Raw genomic sequence first — 11,676 nt, forward strand, 5'->3', positions numbered from 1 at the left:
AAATAAAATGCTGAGTAATATAACAGGTCAAAATCTAAACATTTTTAAAAGTTTAATCTAAATTAAGAAATCGCGAAATTTCAAAAGTATCAGGCACCAAAATTGATTAATTGTTATAAAGAAAAACATAAATTGGGCTCAAATCTAGTAATGAAAAGAAGCATTAATTTATTTCCCCCCAGACCAAAGCGAATGCAATTGCAGTAGTCTACTAGATGTATAAATGCTTTCTTTTGCATGTTAACCTTTTAAAAGAGATTACGGTAACAATAAATTCGTATCAACAAGATGCTGTCAGTCCCGGTAGGTGGCAAGTTGAAGAGTACTAGTGAAAGCGTAATTAGTTGTGCGGGCGTCGCGCAAGACTGAAGACTGATGTTGGGCAAACGATTGCGTGCGCTGGTCAATGAACCTACACGTGGACCCACGCTTCGTTGAAAATCGGTACATTAATGTCCGCGATAGACACTGATAGGGGACCGGACAGGTCCAAGGTCAGCAGCGACATCAGAAAGAGGGTCACTGAAAACTTATGGAAAAATATAATCCTCCTCTAGAACCTTGCAAACCACAATTTAATGCAATTGAAATTTAACATTTTTCTTACAAGTATGAATACAGAATTTTCAATACTTTATCAAGAAATGACAATAACTCTTTGAAAAATCAATTCATCATTTAACCACAATAATGGCAATTAGACCCATAATACTGTTAAATTTGCTATTCTTTCTAAGACTACACTTTTAAATTTACAACACCCATATCCCATATATTATACCATAATATTAATACTTTGAATTTTGAGCCATAAAGTAGTAAAATTTGAAGCAACCTTAATAAGGTGCTAAATTGAACCATGTTTCCGTTCAAGTTAAACCATAGTATTATCAAGTTTAAGAAATACTATAAGATGTTTTAACTTAGCACGACTGTAGCAAATTTGAACGTTGCATTTTTCAATATGATCCAAAATTGTATTATAAAAATATTTAACTGTGTAGGTGATCTCATTTTTTAACGAGCCGTTTACTACACAAATCAGTTAACTTTACAAATCGATTTTAATTATCTTGAATTTAAGAATCTCTACACTTAGTTCAGGCGTAGTTTTTTTATGTCTTTGATAAATCTTCCAATTAATAAAAAGTAACACTTTTAAGTGGCACATTTTTTTTATTAAAAGCTTTTGTTACGAAGGCAATATTTTTACAAAAATGTGCATTCTTTCATTACATTTACCCCTTTCTTATTTTATGGAGTTAATCCATATGTTCAGTAAATAGCTCAAATGATTTTACTATATCTGTTGTCGTATGTGTCAGCGCGCAATGGAGTTAAAATTCGCCTGTATGTAACAAAACAAAAATAGCAGCAAAATATATCAATTTTGAGCTGAATTTATGAAGAGGCATTCTTGTCTATTTTTATTATCGACCATTTCACACTGGCATTCAGAGACAAAGTTTACTAATTATTCAAAGAAATACCAGTGTGATAGCTAAAATCATAAAATGAGAACTTTTCGTTTGGATCATATACATTTTACCATTCAATGCTTATTATATTTTAAATTCCGAAGTGAAGTTTCATAGCTTATAGCTGTATATAATTATTTTTCAAAAGTGTTTGGTTGACACTACGTAAAAATATCAAAAAAGTTTTCGAAATGACCCTTGTAAAGACTGTATTTTCTTTACTTTATGTATCGTACAGAATACTAGCTGTACAAATGCATGCACGTAATAAAAAATTGTAACTCTTTTTAAATTATGTAATAGTTATAACGATAATCTAAGTTTACTTAATAAACATTTTTGAACAAGATTAATTAATATTTTCTTAATGAACGTAATTAGTGACATGATTAATGAACAAGATTAATTAATGTTTCAAACAATTTAAGGACAAAAGGACTAATTTCATAATGAAATTGAGATTAGCAATATCAGCAGAATCACAACACATCAATAAGCTTTTATACAGATAACGAATTGAATGCTTTTATTGCGGATAAGCATAATTATAATTAAGACTCACAATACTGAATCATGTATGTATATGTTACCGTCACTGTTTGAACTCCATTCTATATAACTCCTAACATCCTGACCAGCGAAGTATAAAAATGATTAATATTCCACACATTACGTAAGTATTCTATAGAATGACTAATGAAAACCCAACTCCAACAGGCATTCTATACATTGTCAAGGCGAAATGTACAGTTGGGTACTTGCACTTCGAGAAGATCACAGCACACGTGACCTATAACCTCAGCGCCAGCTGATCCTTTATATGCAAAATGGCTTGTTAAAGTTGAGGTAAGTTTCTCCACATAGGTTAGGATGTTAATTAACGTGAAATTAATTAAATACAGCACCATATCGCACATAGGTATGAAAAACATGTATAAAAAATGGTAATAATCAAAAGAAGAAAAAAATTTTAAGACATCATTTATACATACCTGCATCATACTGGAATAAGTAAGTTGCATCAATCGGTTATTAAAAACTTTGGAAAAAATTCATCTTTGATCAGATACTTTTTTAAACTCTTGTTGCATTTAATATTCACAAAAGTTTTAAGATCACAGGATTTGGTTTCTAACAAATTTCATGAAACAGAAAAATTGCGAAAATCATTTTCATTATACAGCTGACAAGAAGATGGCTTGCAAATTTTACAAAATTATGCCATTAAAAAAGTTTCACGTAAGCAAATCAAGTTCTGAATTCTCAGAGCACACAGTTATTTTATTTTAAAAACGAGTATTTTACTCTCAACCATTAACAGATAGGTAGAACAATAATAACATATGTAGAGAATTCATGCATCAATGGAACATTCAAATCAAAAAATAAATCAGACGATATTTAAGAAAAAGATTATTAATTAATTATTATTGTGTAGCAAACTATTTTTTTGACAGCCATTGGAGTGAAAACGATATTTCAAAATTTATTTTTGACCAAAATCACCTTTTTTTATTCATAAAAAAATATCAAGCTCTTCTTTTTTAGACTATATATATTATAAATGGCGAATATAATTTTAAACTCATCAGTCAGTAATATTAATAATTGTTAACAGAGAGTTGATTATGCATTTAGACGACGAACTCTCATTAATGAACACTATAAAGAGAATAAGCTGTTTTATGCAAATATTTTCTTCTTATAGTAGTTAATAAAAAAGTTGTAGTCTTTTCCCTATGGATAGTCAGAGGTGTATGTTCAATTTTCAAATGATGTATTTGCTAAAATAAGAATGCATCGAATTTTAATCAAAGTTAGCACTCATTTTTAGTTTTTAAGCATAAATTAAAAAGAATTTTTTTTTTTTGGCTGTATGAATATTTTTTTGAATAAATATAGTTTTTCAGAATAACTGCAGCCCTCTAGATCAAAATTATTTCATTTTGCATTTTCAAGCAAAATCATGTTCTTTGCATCATTTTCTTGACTGACTAAACGTTGAAAAATTTAAAGGAAAATATTAATACCTTTTAAATTAATTAAATAAACAAGAAAAAGTTTACTTCCTTGATGTATTTATAGGAAGGCCTTCGAATTTGCTCAGGGTCTCAAATACAGTATAAAGAACAGTTTGATGTTTTTAAATAAATAACAATTATTAAACCCAAGCTTTTGTTAATTACATTTCTTGAAGGATATTATACTTTTTAAGCATTTACGTATCCTTTTAATTCAATTTTATCCTTAGAATAGGAATTTTATTCACACACAATTTGTTTAAAAAATTCCTGGATGAATACGCACCCTAGGTCCCAGGATTAGCAAATCAATCCCCGCCTTAAATACATAGGAGTCTCTTTCTAAAAATTACAAAACAAAAATTAGTGAACATCTCTTAATTATAAAATCTAAAAAATAACTAAGAACCCTTTGTTATCTAGAACTGCCTTTACTAGCTTATCCTTACTAGTGTTAGGTGATACCATATTTTAATATCGCAATATATTGACAAAAAACATCGATATTTTATTAACTAATTTACATAATTCTTTCATTCAGGAATATTTTTTTTACTCAAATGAAATTCATCCACACTCACGCATTCCAAAATTATCGCTATCTATTTTAGTGGCGATATGATTGTATTCGAGATTTATAGTTATCGATAAAGATAGGGGCATTTTCATATTAGATCATTATTGTTATCAATATTGGGAAATTAACGTATTCGATATTTTATCAGTGTCGACAATGATCGCGAAATTACCGATATCGATAGTCATATACACATTATTCATAGTACAGCAGACTTCATTTTAAAACATTCTTATTAGGATGTTTAAAAAATATAGATATTTTCTGATATATAGACCTGCTCGTATTGTTACATTGCATATATTATCTAGCATAAATAGGGTGTCCCCTAAATTTTGGTAGAAATTTTTAACCGAAAGTAGGATACTTAAAAAGGATAAAGATTTGAACAGCAGCTCATGACAGGAAATGTCATCGCACGCTGCTACTAGCACTTCCCTGTTATGAATTGGTTCTTTGAACAAGTACTTTTTAATTATCTAAATTATCTTAAATTTTATTTTTTTCTAATAATTATTGTCGAAAACCGCGTAATCGAGTAGGTTCAGAATCAGCTATTTTATTGTAATTTAATTATTTGGCTAATGACCTCACAAGATCAATAAATCATTAAATTGCGATAAAGCAGCTATTTCTAAGGTTATATTAATTCAATTTTTGGCAATAATTATTAGAAAACATAAAATGAAGATGAAATTAAAATATTTTAGATAAATAAAAGCAGTGGTTCAAAGACACACGAACAATATGTTTAAAAAAAATTTACCATTATGTATAGAACATCCTTTATATATTATATGGAAGGATGAAAATAATTTTAAAGAGTTAGTTTGAAAATGGAAATTTAACAAACCAGCATTAAAATATTTAAAGAACTCGACATTTAGACATATGAGAGAATACATTAACAGTCAATGAACAATTTTTATTTCTACAGCAAAGTTACAACAGTATTAACACTTGTGCAGAAGGTTAAACTCATTATATCTTAACAAGAAAAAATGCCATGAATTTTTCACAAAAGCCAGACATTTTACATAATTTAACAGCCATTTTGCAAGATTTTTTTATAAGCCTGTAAATGACACAGATTTTATAGGATTAATACAATTAAAGCAACTTACAAAGAGATCAACTCTTGCTTGTAAAGAATAACATTCAGTGTTAGTTACTGAAATATTTTATTTAATAAGGTGAGATAAGCTTATTACAAGTAAAAGGATTCAATAAAAAAGGGACTAATCCATAAACCTTGTCGAGATATATTTTAAGTGAATCGGATTTATTAAGTTAATAGGACAATTAAAAAAAAGATCGCATGTAAAAGGAGTAAAACAATTTAATAAAAAGAGGCATTTAACAACACAATTCTATACGAAGACGTTTTTACACATGAAACTTAAAACAAGTAATAATACAAAATACAAATAATACTTAATACAAAAGAGAAAAACTACTAGTATATACAAAACTTTAAGAAACAAAATAATATTATCGAATTTAAAAAAGATATCAAAAATGTTTTTATTATAATTTATAGTGATTTAAATGTTCTAGAAAACACAAGTGATTATAAAGATATTTCCTTAAAATTAATTAAAAATCAATAATGTCTTCTAAAGGTGAAAATTATACATTGAAACTTAAAAAGTTTTATTGCCATCATATTTCAGAATAAAATTATCACAGTATAATAATATTGATGAAAATGATTGACTAGAAAAAAATATTTACCGATTAGTTAATATGAGACATTACTATTTAGCGTAGAATTTCATAATTAAAGCTGGCAAATTACATGTCAGTGAAAGCTTCACTGCCCATAGATAAAGAATTGATAACCATAAACTATAAAAACCATAAAAAATTCAATTGAATCTTAATATTAATTATTATTAAAATGAAAGCAACTGAAAAAGCATAACTTATCTCAGGGGCAGGAAATATAGAATACATTTCCGTGGGGTTAAAAAATTATTAGATTAGAGTTTCGATTTCCAACCTTCAATGCAAAATACAAAGTTTGAATTAAATAAAAACATAATTATAAGCAAGATGCAAGATGAATTGAAAGATAACTTTTATAACAATACAGTTAATAAAAAACAAATGTTCAATCAATTTGCAATTGTCTTTTTTAATCAAAGAAGTTGATTTTTTTTTCACCATAGATCATCTATTTCATCATAGGTACACATTAAAAATTTTGAATCAAATAACTTAACAGTCGTTTAATAGTCTATAGAAATCAACCAGTTTTGCGTAGTCAAGATGTTACTGTAAGACTTTAAAATCTTTAAGATTGCAATCGTAAAATTTCTTTATTTTTCTATATTTCGATAAAATTATTCAAGTAGTTTTTTTTTCAAGTTAAAACAATTTACTTGCAGAGATGCCAACTTGCTCCGGACAGCTAATATATATTTTATAGTGGTAGTTTATCAATTGTGATTCTTGGTTTAATAAATTCAATTTAGTTCATTTTTATCCATCACTATTTCTAAACAATTCGTAGGCTTATATAATTCACCACTTTATAGTACGCATGTCATGCTATACCTTTTAAAAAGCAAGAAAAATAATAAAATATTTGCAAAATTTACGTTACAGTTATTTACCGTTTTTTTAATTATTCTTGCCTGTCCGGAGCAGTTGGCATCTCTGTACTTGAAATGGAAATATATATTTTGTTTTAATTTGTAGTCAATGATTTTTCTTTACAGAATATCACTGATTCAAGTTTCGTTACATGTTCTTAAAAATTTTACTACTTTTTATTTAAAAACGATAGACGTTTTATTTGTCATAAAACAATCTTTACGTGGGTCATTCTCACAAAAACAGTCATTTTCATGTCCCCAGTATATTTTATGTTTGTTTTACAACTTACGAAAAAAAATTTTCAGGGAAAGTGTCCTTCAGAATGCAAGCTAACAAAAGAATAAAAATAAAATTATCAATTTTTATTTTTTATTTATTTTAGGTAATTAAAATATACCAATATGTCATTCCCTCACTTGTCCCCACTGCTGATTTAAAAAAAGAAAAAAATTGTTTCTGAAATAAAAATTTTTTTTTTACAAATTCGTGTTTTTTATTTCAGAATACTGAAATATAGAATTCAGAAAATCAATTTTAAATTTAATTTCTGATAAAAATATTAACACAGCACTATTTTAAACTTTGTCCCCAGTGTTTCGCGTCATTCCCTCACAACAATGTTCTTATCACCTGCAATCTTCTTAGAATAAAAATATTTTAATAAAAACTTCAGAAGTTAACAACTGGCATCATAGAACAAAATTGCAGTATGTTTCCATCTTCAACTTAAAGAAGCTTTGCTGTGGAATAAATTTGAATGAATCAAACCAGGTAAAATTTTTTACATTTGTCATTCCCTCATGTCATTTTTTAGAGTAAAATAAAATACAACTTCATCGAGAAAGTGGATAATTATATGTTGCTTTCTTGTATGAATATAATTGTATGTGATTGACTTCAGAAATTAATTAGGCCTAACTGTTATTTTTAAATTTTATTGAATTCGTCATTCCCTCACTAGTGTATAAAGTGAGGGAATGACGCTGAAGTGAGGGAATGATTCAAGATGAGTATATTATCAAATTTTTTTTTGTTCAATCGTGCCAGCCAATTTTATTTCCCAAACCTGTAAAAACTATTAAATATATAAGACTAAATTATAATAAATATTAGATATACTTAGTATGTTATCATTTTCAAACTTTAGGTAGATGTAACTTAGATAAAAACATGTATTAAAATAAAATATCATTCCCTCACTATTAGTGTCATTCCCTCACTTTTTAAATAGTGAAAATAATTAATTTACTTATTAATTAATTTGAAAAATAAATTAAAAAATTAATAAATTAATTTATTAAATTAATTAATTTATTTATTAAATTAATTAATTAATTATTAATTATTATAAATTAATTAATTATAAATTAATTATTTAAAAAATTAATTAATTTAAATATTAAGTATAATTTATAGGATATATACTTTCTTTATAATGCCATTACATATTTCTATTAATATAAAAAGTTTCAGAGCTTTTTATTCACTTTACTTTTTTGGGATTTTATGAACTAAAAATGACAGTTTTCGTGAGAATGATCCACGTAGATTTTTAACTTACATCTAATTTGTTAAAAGTTTATCTTAACTTTAAATGGAAAAAAATGGGAATTTGTTAACACAATTAGACCAATAATCAATATACTATAACAATATTTAATAATACGTAGTTTAGAGCAAACTCCCCTACTTTAGAAAGTAATTTTAAACCTATTTCATTAAAGTTTCTTTACAAAAACTTAATTATAAAAAGGTTTTAGCACAGCATTTAGATTGCTTTCTTTACTCTTATATACTTAGAAAAATTTCTTCATGTATATATTAATTTAATGAATAGCTAGCAAAATTTCCAGTTACTTCATTGATGTTGCATTAAGTCTAAACACATAACAATTCTATGACAAAAAAAAAGGGAATATTTTTCTCATTACAAAAAAAAAGTTACTGTGCATATAAAAGAACAAAAATATATTATAACATTCAACACATGTTCTCTATTTCTAAATTAGTTTGTTTTGAACCATAAGACTAATTTTAAAAAATTAATAAACAAATAAAGCAAAATTATTGAAATCATTCATCCAAACAATTTGAAAAAATGTCACTTAATTATTATACTTAAAAAAAAAAAAGAGAGAGGTTTTGTCTGTAAGTTTCATGAAATATGCTATTTTAAAAACTGAACAAGAAAGGAAGTTTTACTTATTGTTAGAAACATATCTGAACGGGGGGGGGGGATTGAATAATTAAATTTAAGACATTATACTACTTTTTTATAATCAAAACATACATATCATCAATAAATGTAACATTAGCATCTAACATCAGTTAGACCACTCCTTTCTTTTTGATTGCAACCCATGACAGTTAAAAAAAATAGATTCCCTTGCTGCAATAACATAAGATTTAGCAAAAATACATAAGAACATCATTATATATCAAATAAGATACTTTTTTATAAAATATCAAATAAGATACAAGTTTAGGAAATTAAAATTTTTTAATTTCATAAAAAGCAAAGGGAGGTTATGATCAGCATAGTTAAATATTTTTTCAACTAATTTAGAATTTTTAAATCACTTTGCAAAAAAAAACCAAAATTAAAAAACTTTACCTGAGGTAAAACATTTAAGCAAATTTAACACAGACTGAAGTTATTTAAAAGCCAATATTTAAGAAAATAATAAAATTGCTAAGCCTTTTACCTAAACATTCACAGACCTTTGATTAAATATATCTATTAAAAGAAATGTACTGACATTAAACGGAGTTGCAACAACACAACTTTCTAACTAAAACGTTTTGAACAAAATTTTTTGGTCCTGGAAATTTTAAATGAATTTATAAACATAAAAAATAAATATTGTAGCAGTTACAATGAATTTAAAATTTCCAGCATTATGTTAGTTTCATTTAAATACATAATATATATATATAAACTAAAACTCAGTGACCTGAGAGCCAATGGAAAGCCAAGGCCTACTATACACATCCCTATTTTCTTGATTTTGGACTCTGGGGTTCAGGGGACAATGCTTCCATTGGGTTGTCATCCGAACACAGAACCCCCAGTGCTTAGTCACCAAGCATGCTTGGTACTCATTTTATCAACCCACTGAAGGGATGAAAGACTGAGTTAACCATGATCAACCCGAGGATCTAACTCATTTCTGTGGCAAGGGAGTATGAAACGCTACACCTCAGCTACTACCCTCCCTCCCTCTCTCTCGAAATATTATGACACAATAACACTTCATAGATTTTAAATCATAGATTTTAATATGATTAAAATCATAGATTTTAATATGATTTGTTCACAAGATTATCAATTTACATTGTTAATAAGAGTATAATTGTTATAACTGTTAGTAAATTGAGCAATACAATTCAAAAGTTCTTTAAATTAAAATTTATACTATGTAATAAAGACAAATAAAAATTACTCCTTTTTTTAAAAAATGAAAGCAAATTCAACAAATTTTAATAGTGATACAAATTATTTAAAGGAAAAAAGGAAAAAAAAGTTAAATTATTATGAATTTAATAATTGAAATAAATATAAAACATTTAAAAAACTTAAAATTAATTATTAATTTCAAAGCTCAATGAAATGATAAATAAATTAAACATTAAATAAGATACCACAAGTATTAACAATTCCAAAATAATGTAGTTTAAATTAAATAATGTATTTTAAAATTTAGTAAATAAAGAATAAAATTTTTTAGCTATCGGTAGTGCAGCATTAAATTAGTATTTAAATAAAAAAAGAATTATGAACATTTTGAAAAAATAATATTTCATTCTTTTTACACTGCAAAAAATGTAGCATAACAATTACATATGTGTGGATAAGTAATTGAGTTCTAAAATATTTATTCACTGATTTACTACAGTAAACAAAAATATTTCAATAGAGAATAAAAATATTACAAAGTTACAATTAGTTTAATTTCATGAAAGTAGCTCCTTGCTTACAAAAAATGTTGAAAAAGTAATATAGTACTTTTCTCAACTAATATTTATACAATAAAAATCACTAAAAACATCAATTATTTTAGCAGCATTTTTATAAATTATGAACTTGAGCAAGTATGTACAACAGTGTCCAACATTTAATATTGAGAAATCAAAATTATTCCAAATTAAAAATATTATATACCTATATTTAAAAAAAGAGTGTCCAATTTTTACTTTTTAATGACATAGCTGACATTCTAAATACAATTTAAGTAGAAATAAAGTGACTAGATTAAAATAAGCTCTTTTTTTTTTAAAGAAAAAAATGCTTAATACAACTGGAAAGAAATAAAAAAAATCGTTTATATAAATACAGTAGCAATATTGAGACAACAGGAAGCCCTTTTAGGAAACAAAATAAAGATACAGTGACCGCCACTAATAAAATCACTGGACAATAAAATCAGCAGCTTTTAAAATCAAATCTGCAAGAAAGAAATCATTACATTACCAAAACATGCCAGAACCCGCCTTAAATAAAATCATTATTGTCGTTTTGTAAAATCAATTGTTAATAGGGCATTATTTTTAGAGTAAAAAAACTAACTTTTTCTAATCTGAATTGCTAGAACTTTCTAAAATTTTGAAAGATGTAAAGCATATAATTAACAAATTACATTTTGCCCCTAAGAACAAAGTTACAGGAGTGGTTTACACTTCTTAGCAAAAGAAGGGTGAAAGTTATAAAATTGTGAACAGTGAAAAAGAACGATTTATGAATTCAGAATTTAGGAATTATGAATAGGAATTCCTATCATCACTGAATGTCAAGTCATTAAATCATTGTATAAAGAATTTTACTTTCAATAGATATCTGAAAAGTGCATTATACTTTAAAATGAACTTAACAGCAAAGATAAAAAAAAAAAAAAAAAAAGCANAAAACAAAAAAAAAAAAAAAAAAAAAAAACAGCAAGTTACAAAAACTCTTAAAAATTTTCCAACCATATTGAATCTTTAAATTCGCAAATCAAGCAAA

This window comes from Parasteatoda tepidariorum, chromosome 10 (assembly GCF_043381705.1).
Source record: "Parasteatoda tepidariorum isolate YZ-2023 chromosome 10, CAS_Ptep_4.0, whole genome shotgun sequence".
NCBI classification, from domain to species: domain Eukaryota; kingdom Metazoa; phylum Arthropoda; class Arachnida; order Araneae; family Theridiidae; genus Parasteatoda; species Parasteatoda tepidariorum.